Raw genomic sequence first — 16,140 nt, forward strand, 5'->3', positions numbered from 1 at the left:
TTTATTCTAATGGTGAACACTAATTTAATATATACAAATATATACTTGTTAAATAGAAATATTTAACAAGTATATCCTGCAGTCTGTTTTTTCTAATACCTAATCAAATTACAGTTTCTATAGATAATATATCAAAGAGGCTCCTGGTTCTGAAATACAATGTATTTCGTCTGTTCACGGTTAAATTAGTAATATTTCTGTTGCAGCACACGTCCCCTCACTTATGAATTTTGAGTGTTGCGCAGTATTCTTTTTGATAGAAAATTATTTTGTTTTAGTCTTTTTATCAAACCATCATTTAGTCTGAATTCTTTTAGTATTAGAGAGTATTAGAGTATTAAGATTATAATAGACAAAATCTTTTCATTTGACTAAAATATCAACTGTAAAAGTTTGTTGTGTTTCTATCAATGAGAGTTGCTCCACAAAGGTTAACAAACTGTCTTTGACATCAGATGTGAAACATGTCCATGTGTCTAGTCTTACCTTCCTTCCACATATTGATGTCCATCCATCCATTCACTGCCGCTTATCTTTTTCAGAGTCGCGAGGGGGGTGCCTGGAGCCTATATTGATGTTTTGTTGCCCAGAAAAAAGCTGTACTGTTTCCTCGGCGAAGATCAAATGTGCACTAACCTTACTGCACAAAATATATCCTGCCTTTCTAGACAACTTAATTTTTCGTGAATAGATCTCATCTCACCAAAACATTATAACATATCTTATTTTTTTTCATTGAAAAAATGTCAGTACATGTCATCATAGCTTTTTGGTCCTGGTACAGTAGTATATCACTCAACAGATTGAAGGTATGTATACCTTCAATCTACATGCAGAAATGTAAACATACCTATAGAAATATAACATTTTTCTTATCATATTTAACAAGTGAATTTGTAGCCTTTTATGCATTTATTGATATGAATTACAACTACTTCGATGGTATCGTTATGCACCTAGCTACTTACCTATTGGGTCACCCAAAAAGTTGGGGAATTGTAATGGCTCTACCAGTTATTTGATTGGCTTGTGTTGCAGTTATTGCCCTGTGTGATGAATAAGCTCAGGCAGGTTTGTTTTCTGTCCTCTCACTGATGCAGAACTCTCAGCGATGCCCTTCATCTGGTTTAACAACATTGGAGTCTACACATCGGTTAAGCTGTGCGTCCTAGAAGAAAAACAGGACCAATCTCCTTCACCACTCTGTGCTGTAATTAAGCCCACAGCTGGCAGTTCCCATTACGCCATCAGAGCGAGCAGACTGACTATGTTCTGTGGCACTGCAGGGCCTTACCTCTCTATTTTCCCCCCTCTCCTCAGCACCTGTATATTGTAAAGAAGTGTGTCGGCCCAAACAGCCCTGCAGCGAACAGCCTGATGGCTTTGAGAGTGTTTGTTGTGAAACACTTTGGTGTAACACATCATCTCTCCCCCGCTTCAGTGAACATTTTAGCATTCCGCCCCAGTTTAGCTGCGCCAGGTGGGGAAAAATGTCCACATGTGTTTTTAGGTTGAGTAAAATTCACACCAGCCTTTTTTTATATATTTGACAGGAAACTACATGGAAATGTGGCATAATGGAGAACAGGCAAGCGCCCCGACAATTGCTGTGGGGGCGACAACAATGAGGGCCACGAACAGCAACAAGCGAGGGTTTCATCACAACGGGCTACCCCCGAAGCCCCCCACCTCCTCTGTTCTCTCTCTCTCACTCACTCATTCTCGCCTCTTTCACGTCACGTTCGAGCAGGAATTTTAATGCTGTGCCGTCTTGAGTTTGCCCACACCAAATGCAGGCCTGTCCCCGTAGACCAACTCTCTCCTGGCCAAGATCAGCTGTCTGACCGCAAAGCAGCCTGCTGTAAACACTAGCCAGACAACACAATCACACACACACAAAAACACTCCAAGAATTATCACACTGACAAAATTACAAGCAAACATTGTCAACAAAATAATTTGCTTCCAGCTGCATACCATATTGGTTTAGATGGAGGCAGTTAGAAAGATTACAACTGGATCAAGTAGAAACAGAACATTACCGTCCAAATCCATTTCAGATTGTGGGAAGTCTTATGTAACATGTAAGGGGAGGGAGGGAAAAAAAACTAATGATGTGCACATGATTGGCAATAGTTGGCTATTAAAATTCCCTTCCCCCTCAAAAAAACCTACTGCAGGTGCTGCAGCAGGACGATTAGAAGTAAAACTGAAAAACTAGAACCGACCAAAACACAGCGGCCCAAGGTCACTGCTGTTATTGTTCCAAGTGGCGCTGTCAAACATAAAAATGACCATGCATTTTTTTGGTCAGTCTCCGCTTTGTTGATGTATGTTTATGTAAGAGTTTCTGTCAAAACACTGAAAAAAAAGATAAATGTGGCTAATTAAAAGAACATTTCTTTGGTAGTTGCTGTAATAGATACCTCATTGTGAGGTCCAGGGGCAAAAGCTCCCCTTTAACCAATCACGACCTCGGCTCATATTGAATTTGACTCTTGCAGAAGTTTTTGATTTCTGGAGTCTTGCTTACCTACAACCCTCCCGTGCCTCCACACACACACACACACACACACACACAAAGCCATATATGAGAACAAGTATATGTACACACGCTATACTGGGGAAAAAAAGTCTTTGGTATGTCACATCAGATTTGTACAAAGGTGAGACTGAGGTTCACTCGAATTAAAAAAGATGAACTGATGGAAAGACTGAGTCCCCGTGAGTCATGGCTCTGAAGCGAATTGGACCGAGATGCTACAACATGAGCACACCTGCTGCACCTTCACGCTGCCCTCAGAATGTCCTCTGAGTCCTGCTCTGCCGTGTCAGAAAGCAACATGTTCCAGCTGACTGCAATTAAACGGTAAACTGGAAATACTTACCACTGATTTAGTTGTACATAAATTGGTCGAAATGTGTTCCAGGGAGGAGACGCTTACCTCACCGCTCACCACCCAGGGCGGACACACATCTACCTAACCGGGGGTTTCTCAATTAAAGCCTCCCCCCAACCTCCTCCCTCTTATCCTCACCTGTTTGGTTTTTCGTGTGTGTGTGTGTGTTTCAAGGAAACATGAAGATCATCTGGGGGGGAAAATTGCAGGCTTCACAATCAATCAAGGAAGAGAGCTGCTAGACAAAAAAAACCAAAACAATTTCATAAATTGTTTTTTTTCCAGTCTCTCTCTTTATTATTTGAGTCTGTTAAACATCATAAATCCTCTGGATAGGAGATAGACTGGAGAGCCTCTGTGAGAGATTTATATCCCATGCCTTTTTCTAATCCAATATCCCCTCCTCTCCAGCCATTCCCAAAATGGTTTGGCTGTGAGGACGCTGTGGAGGCTCTGCTGAGGGGAACACACACACACACACACACACACACACACACACACACATGTTCACACACCCCGAGTGACCAGAGCAACAAGAGGAATGTAGCGAGTTGCGCCACATCCCAGCTGGACTGACAGTGAGCACTAGCGGTGTCCTCCTTTCCACCGAGGAGGATGAAAGGACATCAGCTCGTCTAAGACGCTGAAGGAACGCCTGGAATTAAGAAAGGGGAAGCTCTCCAACAGGGGCTTGCCTGGGAGACGACCTCGGTTCACTGCTAAAGCAAAGAAGAGGAAGAAGATGCGGGGGAGCAGGAGAAAGAGAGAGAGAGAAGAGAACTTCAAAAACACTCCTCACGCCACACCTGTGATCAATTATGATCTGCAAAATTAGAGAGTTACTAACGAAAACCCCAGCCTGTAATAATTCATAATTATCAAAAGAGCAGAAAGGGAGGGAGCACGCAGGGTTCACAGGGACTTTGGAATATGTTTGGAGGATGGGGGCGTAAGATGTACAATTTCCTCAGTGTGGCGTCCCACCTTAAGCCCCTTTCAACCAAAGGGTCAAACGAATCTAATTGCGATTCAGTCCTATGCTCGCATGTCTGTTGTCAGTAAAAATATTTGCTTTGAGCAGTGCAACCAGAGTCATATTATATATTATAGAACATCAATGTTAATCTCCCGTTCCAAAAGCTCTTTTGGATTTCCAACTTCTAAAACAAAACTGCACGGTAAAATAAATAGAGCGGCAATAAACACCTACTCCACCAGTTTGAGCCGTGCTGTTTGTGTAGCTGCAAGGAGCTGCTCTGTGATGTAACACATTTGTGAGTTAATCCTGCACATTATCCACTGATATGAAACAAGTGAGCAGAGCTATTGGGGTCCAAGAACTGTAGAGTGAGGCCATGACAAAGACGATGACTCAGTAAGGTGAGAACCTGCTCATAAAGAGCGCTATAAAATGTGATCCTTTATCTCTATCTCTGGTTGTTATGTTTGCAGACACTGCTCTTATCTTAACGAGGGATTAAGTGAGATAAATGCACACAACCCTCGTAACTGCCTTTTTTTTTTTTAGCACAATCATCGAGGCGAAATTTCTGCGAAATCTAAAACACAAGTGTGTAGATACTTCACTCAGAGGATTAAGGCAGGAAGAGATAGTATCAGTGTGAACTGCGATGTTCTAAACCCATCCCGTGCTTATCACTGCTGCTGCTAAACCTGTCAGAGAATCCCAGCAGTAGGAATCAGATACCAGCAGACACTTCTGGGAGGAGTGCGGGTGTGGTGGAGGGAGGAGGAGGAGGAGGAGGGAGCCAAATGACACTCCTTTCCAAACAATCCCAGTGCCAGTGAATATCCCAGACAATACACTCCCCCTGAAAGAAAATAAATGGAATCTCCTGTTTGGGTTAGATCGCTGAGAAAAAAAAAAGAGAGAAAGAAAAAAAAGAGGCCAATTTGCTGAAACTGCTCAACATGCTGTGTTTTAGTCACTGGACTTAACTGGAGGAAAAATGTGACATGCGAGCCAAAATGGACAAGGATGATTGCTGTTCACTACGAGCTGGTAGTACACAGTGTTATCTTTTAGAATAAAGTCTAATTTCAACAAAGATCACTGCTGATGTGCTTATTTTAGATACATATAGCAGTTTGGGATGTTAAATCACAAGACTAAAAGTCTGAAATGAGCAACAAAGTAAAACAGCTCAAGTCAAAACTTCAGGGAAAATGAACACCAAGTTTTCTCAGCTGCAGATATCCACAGTACGTATGTATCCACATCCATACATCACACTTGTGTTCAGTTCTAATTCTGTGAAAACATCAAACACTAAACATTTAGACTGAAAATGTGAAGTGGCGCTTAGCTGTTACGTGTTTGGCACAATAGACAGATAAGTGTAGGTGTAATCAGATACTGGAGGCAAAAGATGTAATTAGATCACATTTAGTAGTCAAAATTTGTTTTTGTAAAGTGTTTGCGTGCATCTGAATAGGGAAAAGATGATAAGGATGGATATTTTTCTAAATAATGGATGTCGGCAGTGGTTGCTGGGACAGAAATTATTACACCGCCATCAGGGGTAGGACGATTGATCAGTCTCTCCATTCATTTTGCAGTATTTGCAAAGAGTTTGCAAGTTTTTGACTGGTTCTCTGTGTATTTGTTTGAGTCTGTTGTGTCATGCGCCAAGGCAAATGGTGATGCCGTCAGATAAGAACCATGTTCAGTGATGGAAACTGAAAAATATTTTCCTACTAAAATCACAAAGGGGCTCTGATATATTACTCTACAGAGTACAGCTTGTTTGCCAGCAGTAAAAATGCTGTCGGAATAAAGATCATGCGTGTTAACTATGATGAAACAGCTACAGTTAGTAACAGACAACTCTGCTTTATTCTCCAGTTCCTTTATAGGTTAAAAGAATCAGCAATACTAAAATAATTTTCTTGGTATCAGACTGATACCAGATTTTGTAGTGTTGTACAGCACTAGTCTGTAACACATCACATTCTCAAGTTTGGGTATTACAAAATAAAGCAAACCCTGTGACATGTGACATTTGTACGTGTCTAGGATCTGGGATCATTGTATCAAAAACTACTAAGAGCTTCAAAAAAGGAAATTGTGGTGATGTCAACCAAAAGACTAGAAGTGTAATAGCATTTCACAGTGAAGTAGCATGACACTGCATGGCCTACAGCCCTGGGAACCACATCAAAGCCTAATCCATTTTCCCCAGTCCCCTATTTCAGAACCACTGCTCTCCTTTACTATGTACACTATTTTTTAAAATCCTTATTAACTGAACCTTTTTAATACACATTCTTTACTGAAAACTGTATGATAAATCCCTTAAAGAATGGTCACCTTTAATTTAATTAATCTATTTAGGAGGGTCACATTGCTCAAACGGTTTCCCTGGAGGGCTGCCTGGTGAGGTCCATGGTGTACCCGGTTAGCATGAGGCCAAGTCGGTCTCCCAAAAACCTTCTGCGCTAGCATGCACCTCATTAAGTTAACAGCTCGTTGTCAGCGCGGAGACAGGAAGTCAGACTGTTGTGTCATGATGAATGCTCTCGTAAGCAAAGCATGTCAAGGATGGCGGTTCAACTGAGGTGTTCAGACAAAGGGTGGAGAAGGGGAGGTGGAGTCATTGTGTTGTTGAGTTGTGAGAATCCAAATCTATTCTCGTAACGTTCACACACCTTTGTTATTTTCCCAGCTACCTCTACAGTAAATTGCATAATAGTAAAGTTAGTTTTTAGCTGGGCATTTTAAGATGAATAAACTCAAAAAGTCATATAATCTATGTGATTTTTTAAATCATCACCATCAACAAATTTCGAATCTCAGATATCTGAATCTTCTTCAGATTCCTCTTCTTCTGGCATTGCTGTATATCTTTGACACCTAAGGTAAACATTTAAAATATGATGATGTTCAGAGCAAAGCTTGTCTGTCTTAAATAAAGTGCATTCAAAAGATTTGTTAAACAAATTGATCCATGTTGGCTCAGAGTCTGCAGAAATGAGTGATGACTATCAGGTTGGCATTCATTTCAAACTTACGATTACCATCTTGTCAATTTGTTGCATCAATCACTGGACGTATGCGATTCCTTCACAGTGGATCTGAAGAAACACCTGTGAGTCTCCTTTAATATATGGAAGTCATCGCACAAGAAGACATGAAGGTGTGAGAAATAAGGCTAATGGTTATCTTGTGCTAACTCCTGGCTATAATAGCTGCTAGCTTAAAGAAAAGATTTGCCTCTGTATGTTCATTAGCAACTGACTGAGCCCCTAAGTGAACAGAGGAATGAACAAATAATTACAGCAGATGATTCAGCACAATCCATTTAGCAGGAAAACTCTTCATTTCGATGAAAAATTAGCAAACGCTTAGATTCCTGCCCCACATGTTTGAATACAAGCTGTTTGAAAACTGAACACAAAGCCAAATGTAAAAAGCTTGACAGACAACAGAGTTATGCCTGACAATATAACGGACTCCATAATTATTTTAAAGCCCTAAAAGCCCATTTGTGATTGGCTTACCCAGCCCTAAATGGCCTGGAAGTCTTTACTACATGGCAGCCGTGTTTTAATGGGCATTGAGGCATAAAACACTCGCCTGACACACACGTATGCTTTTTTTAAAAACTGATTTGCAAATAATACCCCAAGCACTTCATCTATAATCATTTTCTGGGAATAATTTGATTGCTCAGATGTTTGTTTGGGTCCCCTGTGTCAAAGCCTTTTGCCCCAGTGTGCAATGTACACTATTTAAGCAATGAAAATAAACCTTGTACATTCTGGGGTCTTTGCCAACAAGTACCCAGATGGTTCATTTAAAAACCATGAAAACAACACTATGTGTTTCTACCCCCCTCAAACATATAATTCATATGTACCCGTGTGTTGCAAATGCATCAGAATAGTATGATGTGTGTGTGTTTACATTAAAATTCATGGGCACCTACCTTCCATATGGTCATAGCCTTTAAAAAAGGGGGGAAAATATTATACAAACAGATGTGAGAACCGGAGCAACACTTAATTTTGGTTAAGTGTGTGGGGCGCCAAGGACTGCTGACTGATGCAAGTGCATAGATGTTGACAGTTAGATTTCATATAATCAGATAAAGTGCGTGATTGCCCCAAAAATCAATCATGATCAGTTTTTAAATCTTCTTACATATAAAAATACAAGATAAATGAAAATTTTTTTAATGATTTATTATGTTATTGATCAGTAGCCCAGGTAAATTATATTATTTAGACAAAAAAGACTGTCTAAATAACTTGGTTTAAATACTACTATAAAAATATATTTAAAAATTGTATAAAAAGGATATAATATTGAGCAAAAGTCTTGAGCCACCCTTGATTTCTTCATATAGTTCTAGGAAAGTGAGAAGCAGGTGTAGTGAATTATTGAAAATTATATGGAAATAAATAATAAACTGGTTCTTATATAGTGGATTTCTAGTCTAATTGATCACTCAAGACATGCCTCATTCACCCATTCATACAATCACTTTTTTCTACCCAAGGCTTTGTATCTAACATTGACACTGAAACAGCTGCATTGGAGAGCAACTTGGGGTTCAGTATCTTGCCCAAGGATACTTTGGCATGCAAGCTGGAACAGCCAGGAATTGAACCACCAGCCTTATGATGTAGTAGATGACCTGCTCTACTTCCTGAGATGCAGCCACCCAGATTATACTGTATATGAAGCGAAAAGGAGAAGCTGCTACAATCAGATGCTTTTCTAAATGGTATTGCATGGTGGCTAAAAACCTGATGGTTCTCTTCAATGTTCATAATTGCGTCAATTTTGACAAGATCCCCAACACCACTGGCTGAAATGAAACCCCAAACCATAGCAGAGCGTTTACCATGATATATACATGGCTGTAGTGTAGACACCCACTGTTGTATCCTTCTCCTGATCTTTTCCATACATAATGATAACAATTTGAACAAAAATGTCAAATTTAGATTAATCTCGGACCTGTTGCCACTGATTTTCAATCTACTTGCTGTGTAGTTTGGCATTATTTTATAAACTGTTGATCTGCTGCAGATAGTTTTTTTAGCCCTGTGACTTCTTCTTTTGTCCTTTGTCCTTTGTTTTACTCCGTGGAGGCAAAATATAAAGAAATAGGGGGGTTTCTCAAGACTATTGCACACTGCTCTGCATTTCTGAGGTCATAAATTGCGCCACACATTTTTCCAATATACTTGGCATACCAATGGGCCAATTCCTGTAAAAAAAAAAAAAAAAGCATGTAAAATGCATATGTGAAAAGTTGTAGGGAATGTAGAAAAAAGATACCAGATATATGGCTATCCTGTAAACCACAAACCTGATCATTTGAGCAGGAAATCCAGCCATGTCATGATGCTCTTATCAAGTGGTGGCAATAACTCACCTTTTCATGTAATCTAAATGAAGGGGAAAAACAGCTTGTCTGTTACAGTGTTTTGGTGATGGCAATAAATCATCCAAAAAATGCTACATGTAAGTCACAGTGCAACATGTCGTTCTTGCCGAGCTTTGGTTTTTATAGCTGGGGACAAAAATGCCTGCCTGTGGGGTGACATTTCTACATGATATTTTTCACGTCAGTGTTATCATCTGCCTACAGTTGATTGCATTTGGTTTTGAAAACCAATTTAGGTGTTTATTTAACCCAACCACACTGTAACGGAAAAGAGTAAGTCTTCTAATAAATTCCATGATGACAGGGCACTCCCAAAATGACGATCCCTCCTTCTTTCACCATCTCAAACCAAACCAACCCCCATCTTTGCTCCTCCGGCATCATTCCCGACCCCTGCCAGTCTCTGGGAAACTCCCAGCGTGCTCTCTGCTCCACCAGTAACCGCAGGAAATGAGTCTCGGAGAGCGCTGAAGTTTAATAAAAAATAAATGAATGGGGTGTCCCGGGGATCGAGTGAATGAAGAGTGGGAAACAGAGAAAGAGTGAAGTTGCAGTGGGTGCCCTGCAGTGGAGAACAGACAAGGCAGGATACAGAGAAGGAAAAACAACATATAAATGTGAGCCTTTTTACCGTGTGTGTTTCTGTACAGTGAAACACGGAAACCAAAACCAGCTGCAACGAGAGGTTCTCGCGGACAAGAATGGAAACTCGGATCAACTAGCGGATCATTTAATACCATCTAACCTTCTCTTTACCCTTCTCTACAACCACCAGCGGGCATTGGGCCTACAAACATGGCACAAACACATACTCAAACACAAATACCTTGTGCATGTGTGCACAGACTTAGCTGCATAGATCCTTTTCTTCCCTCTCCTGACACAATAACTCTCATGCTCTGAATGGAGGGACAAACATTCCAGACATGCCACATGTCGGGCTGCTGGCGAATCATTAAACTGTGGAAGAGAAACTGCAGGATACCCTCTTTTTCTCCCATGTCTTCTCTAATTACCCTTATACCTTTAATTGATGTTAAACATGAAACAGGTATTAACTTAAAGAGAAGGAGTAAAATGGAAATCCGCTGGGCACTTGGAGGCAACCGGATGCACTTTATGCGCCGATGAGGATATGTGATAACTCTATAAATTAGGAGTGGGTGTTATCTCCCTTCGGCTGCTGGTTGCTCCCAGGATTACAGCTTACCTCTGGGCCTCCTGAGGGAAAGAAAGAAAAAAAAACAGGCTTGACACGACAAGGGAGTGAAGTGGAGAAGTGGAGAAACAGCTACAGTAAAATACGTTTGGTCAGCAAATCCAACTCTGAGCTGGACAAAAAAGGGGATTCGGAAGTGCTAGTTGTTGGATATCCACTCAGAGCTCGCATATCCTCGGGGCCCCCCTTTGAAAGCGTGGCCCTCTAAGTGCCTGAAGTGTAACACCAAGCAGTCTATTGAGAGGCAGGTGATGTGCAGAACAAAGGGAGGATTCAGCACCTCAGTGACACAGTGGGAAAGAGATGAGTGATTATTAGCCCCGCTGAGGGCCTTGACAGACCATTTAAAGGCAGCTTCCTTTGATTGTGACAGTGTAATTGTTTCACAGATACAATCACGTTGAGCACTTACCTGGGGCAGGGGAAACTGGACTTTCATTAAAGTGCGGGATTGTCTCCAGGCTGCTTTGTAATTGTGCCTGTTGTCTTGTTTTGTGTTGTTGCCCGGACTCTGTTCCCCCGCTTCTGCACTGAGGTAATCCAGAGGTGTGTGGGCGTGAATGCGTGTAGGGATTTGACTGGAATATGGTGTTTTAAGATAATTAAATTCACTCTGCAGATTTAAAAGATTGCCAGCACCTAAGGAAACATTACAAAACTGCAAAAAAACTAGCCGGACTTGCATGAAACAGTGACAAGACATAGGAATAAATCAAACTCAAGGAGTGTAAACATGCTAAATAAACAGTGGAGGAGGGTGGGAAGGCCTCTCGCTTAATCCTGGTCTCCTCAAAACAGCGAGCTAGCCCCTGTGTTTGTTTTTGATTCGGCAGGCTGAGATGACACAGTCTGTTGGGTGCTCTATTGGCCATGTGGTCTGGGTCCATTGAGCGTGGCTGTGTGTCCAAGGGCTGAGCTGATTAGATAATAAACCGCAGAACGAAGAGAGAGGACGGACCGTTTGGGATGGTCACTCTGCGTTTTTTGAGTTGGGGGGGGTTAGCTCTTGCAGCTGCATCATCTGTCAGGACGCTAAAGAGCTTGATTACTGGTAAAAACCTAAAAAAACAAAAAGGAAAACAGTGCTGCATAAACATTTTTAAAGATCTTTAATGTGTTGACATCCAGCATTCGCTGCCAGCTATTATTCTGTATCTAAATGTCTTTATCAGGAGTGGAATGAACAACTTTAAGACATTTATCTGCTTTGTAAACACAGGATGTTTACCCGTTAGCTTAAGAAATTACACAAGTTGAGAGCTGGCCATGGTTTGCAGATTTTGCAACTTGATAAGAACAACATACAAATCATTGGCGCTTTGATATTTCGTGGATGTTTGATTTGAGAAGATTAGTTCCGGGGTAATAACAGGGCCCCAGCATGCTGCCAACCATGATTTGGCAAGAAGAAATACACAAATGCACAGCTGAGGGCTCGACATGAGAGCTCTCCCTCGCTTGTTTATTCCCCCATGTCAAAAAGCGGTGTGAAGAATTTTTCATTAAAGAAAAATAAATTGGTGTTATTATTAGTTGAATCAGTCACGCTTTCCACAGCGCATGTAACACAATCCCACTCCCCTTCCTCTTGGTTTTGTGTTCACAGCTCAATTTAAGTAATGCATTTTTGTTGTCAAATGATAAATGTACACTAACTAGGATGGTGCAAGCCCTGCTGACCCTTGTCCTCCATTTACATTTATGCGTAGATGGCCCACGGCTAATTTGAAATCTGTTGCTAGGCATGCAACCCATCCAGAGGAATTTAAGAGCTAGGCAAAATGTCTGTGAGGACACATGAGAGCAAGAGAAAAAAATGTGCGGAATCAAGTGAAGCAAAGACGTAAAGCTGGTTCAAAAAATGCCTACAACTGCCAAAGTTAAACACAAGAATCTGCAGCTTTCATCACTCACTGTAGATCATTACTAATCTAAGAAATGGATGCAAAATAGAAAACCAGAAAACAATTGAGAGAGGCAAGTGGAGGTCACAGTTAAATGACATTTGAAATTTTTCGATTGACACAGCGGTGGACCAAAAATAACCAAGGAAAGGTCAACCCCATAAAAAAAAAAGTGTACAATTTTGTAACTCATTTTACTGTCATTGAAAAACATAAATAAAAATTCACTAACAGATATGATGCAATATTTTGCAATGTGGACTGCAGGAGTATTTGTTCTGTTGATTGTTTTATGTATATTTTAGAGTGCATGATTCATTAGGTTTATTCATTTTTTAAAATTAGAGCTTTTCTCCCTTTTTTTGTTTGTTTTATGCCGATCTCTTGTCATCCTTACTCCTTTCCTGCTAACTTCTTATTTATTCATTTTTTACTTTAGAGGTGGCCTATTCAGTAGCTAAGGCATAGCTTACCTTATGCCTGATAGGTACAGAAATTTAGCATGCTAGACAACAGCCATTAATATAATGCTCATTTAAAGCAAAGTCTCTTCACACTTTAGTGCATTAGATGATAAGCAGTGATGCAATGCTGCCTAAAATGTAAGAAAGAAATCAAGCAGTGATCATAATGGATGAGTTTGTAAAAATGAAAGCTCCACTTGTGGATTTGCTCTCATTTATTTTAATCACTGAGCGTCATGTGAACATCATGTGACTTGCGGTTCTAGCTGTGGCCTGTGTGTAACACTCTTCCTTGGCAGGACATTTGCATAAAATATAAAAAATATTTATATGTATCAAATACACAAAAGTGAGATGCATATTAATGTTGCATATATGAATTTAGCTTTAGCCTTTATACTAATAAGGCCAGAAAAAGAATAACAAATCAGGGACATTTTATTTTTGCCATTGTAATTTTTTCCTGCTTTCTAGCCCCTTCCTTTTCTTGCTGTAACTGCCCTGTATTGTAGTCTCTTAGTTAGTATTGCTAGCAACAATCTGCTCACCTGCAGCTCCACAGAGCCACTTAATCCATCTGTCATTCTATTTATATCTGTATGTTAATATTTCTTTAATACGTTCCAGTAAAGTGACAGTTGACACCAATATTGCATCCCTTAGTGGTTTGGCGTGTGTCCACGAGTCCCTGCGCTATGCGTTCCACACAAGAGACTCATTCCTTAAGCCAGATCTCATTCCAAAGGGCTTAGGGGAGTGCTGTCAACGGGGCCTCCAGGAACAGAACCATAATGGGGATCCGATGGGCCCCGATCTCTGTGGAAAGATCAGTTCCTCTGCTTAATGAGACTCGGGGCCCCTTCATGCAGTCGACCTACCTCTCCTCATCGTTTCTCACGTCTGTGAGATCAGATTCGCTTCTTTCTCACCGTAAATCTGGAGAGCAGCGGCCCTGATCGACGTTAATTACCTGCACTCCTCCTCGAGGAAGTTCCCTCACTCGTCTGATGAGTGGATGGACCGTTAATGTGCGACGGCGAGTTTCTACGCACATGTCCGTGCATGTGTGAAACGGGGAAATTGAGTTATGATAACAGGAGATGAGCAAATTGAATTCTCACACCATATATCCACACAGTGGGACAGCCCGATCCCTCCCTCCCTCTTCTCCACCCAACCCCACATCCACCTACCCCCCACCGTCTCCCTCCCTCCAACTGCGAGAGTCCCCAGCTCTCAGTTTTTAAGTGCCTGAGCTCCCAGAATTTAAAATAATACGATCAGGTTTCCAGGCAGGTAAGTGCATCCAGACTTGTTATCTGTGATATCACCCGTGCTTCAGCCTTCTTCCTCCTGCTCTCTCGTTTTCTCCCCGTCTTCCCCTCCATCTCTCTCCCTCTCTCTTTCTAAGGTATCTCCTGGTTTTCTAAAACTGTACAGTGAAACCCAATACTTTGCATTATATACTTTGTGAAAAGCGGTTTCTGCAGCATCTTGTCATCGTTTGGGTGACCGGCTGCTGTTTGAAGTGCTCTCAGGTTCAGGGCTCGGCGCATAACAGTGACGGCTCGGCTGCACAACAGCGTATTATTTACCCAGATGGGGTTAATTGCTGAATAAAAGAATGGTTCTTTTCAGTTGACCATTGTAAAGCTTCACCCACCCCTCTTCCAAGCCTTCCTCTACACAGACGCACACACACACACACAACTGCACAGAAATATGAGCTAATATACTGAAAACACACACACAGGGATGTATACATGCACATAGACTCTTAGACACAAACACGTGCACTGCAAGAGAACTATTACAAGGATGTAAGCAAGAAACTAAACGAAGCATCGTTAACTCATTCTAAAGATGTGTATCTATTGTGTGATGGGTAGAGGTAAAGGGGGAAGTGCAGGTCTGCACTGATGGGTGATTATCCACCAGCTTCCAGCATCAGATCAGAACTGAAGGCGATGGCATCATTCCGCAAAAATGCACGCCTCCCTCTGATCACATACAGTACAGTTACTTATCTAAATGAAACTCACATTGCCTGCCTAATCAGATGACATATGATGGCATGCAGTAAGTATGAGAGGTAAAATTCATAATGCGTGAGATGGAAGAAAGAGAGAGAGAGAAAAAAAGAGTTAATGGAGGAACAGGAGGGGTGGGAGGCAGAAACAGGGAAAATGTGAGAAAGAGAGAGGAGGAGAGGTTAAATAGCTCCCACACTTCAGGGCAGGATGGCAGGTTGGACAGGGCTTGACAAGTCCCAGAACAGTAGCCTCTCCTGATCCCCATTAGCAGCAGCCTGACAGTATTTCTCCTTTGAAGAACAGAAAGTCAACACTCCATTTGTGGAGATAAGGGGCAGGTGAAGGAGTGAGCAAGGCGGCGAGGAAAACAGTCTAAGCTATACTGACTTAGAAAAAAAAAAAAAAAGGGTTAAATCATTTGAACTTCTGCGCTGCTTCGCTGACACACCGTGCACATTACTCCAGTGCCCTTCATCTTTCTTCCAAAACTGTTTATCAACGCATTAAACTGCCTTCCTTCCTACATATTATACACAGATGCAGTGAGCCACAGCCATTAGCGTTCTCGCTCTCTGTCTCGGTGACCTGTGCGTCTCTTAAAGGGCTCACACTCTCACAGCCAAGACACCCCCCACCCACACCACCACCACCCCTTTTAGAAAAGCCAGTGTCCCATCTTAGCCCCGCTCTTCAAACAGGTCTGCATTGATTAACTCAGGGGGCTTTCTCGCCTATCCACCTATTAATTATATGGCCTTCATTAACACTGGGCTGATGAATGGCCTCTGCTGGAAAGGCAAGTTAAGAGGAGGTGTTAACACAGCACCTGCCTGCACTCATGTGGCCACTTATTAACCAACAATGACCTTCCACATCATAAACCCACTGGCCGGCTATTTGCTGTCTAATAAACAGAGCCCCTCTCTCTCTCTCTCTCTCTCTCTCTCCTCGCTCTCTCTGCCTTCCCTCTTCCATGCACAGACCCCTTTGCTTTAGGCCTCTCAGAGTTTATTGTTCTGGAGGGGGGGAAAAAAATAGATGCCTGTAAACTTCGGACACCTGGAATCAACTAAAATACAGATCCATGGGACCAAAAAGGAGTTAAGTAGCATAGGTGGTTAATGGACTGATGAAGAGCCTCTCCACAAGCTCTCTGAAGAGAAGACAGACGTAGCTATACGTGTCAGAGCTTTTTCTCTCT

The sequence above is a fragment of the Oreochromis aureus genome, linkage group 11 (genome assembly GCF_013358895.1).
Source record: "Oreochromis aureus strain Israel breed Guangdong linkage group 11, ZZ_aureus, whole genome shotgun sequence".
NCBI lineage: Eukaryota > Metazoa > Chordata > Actinopteri > Cichliformes > Cichlidae > Oreochromis > Oreochromis aureus.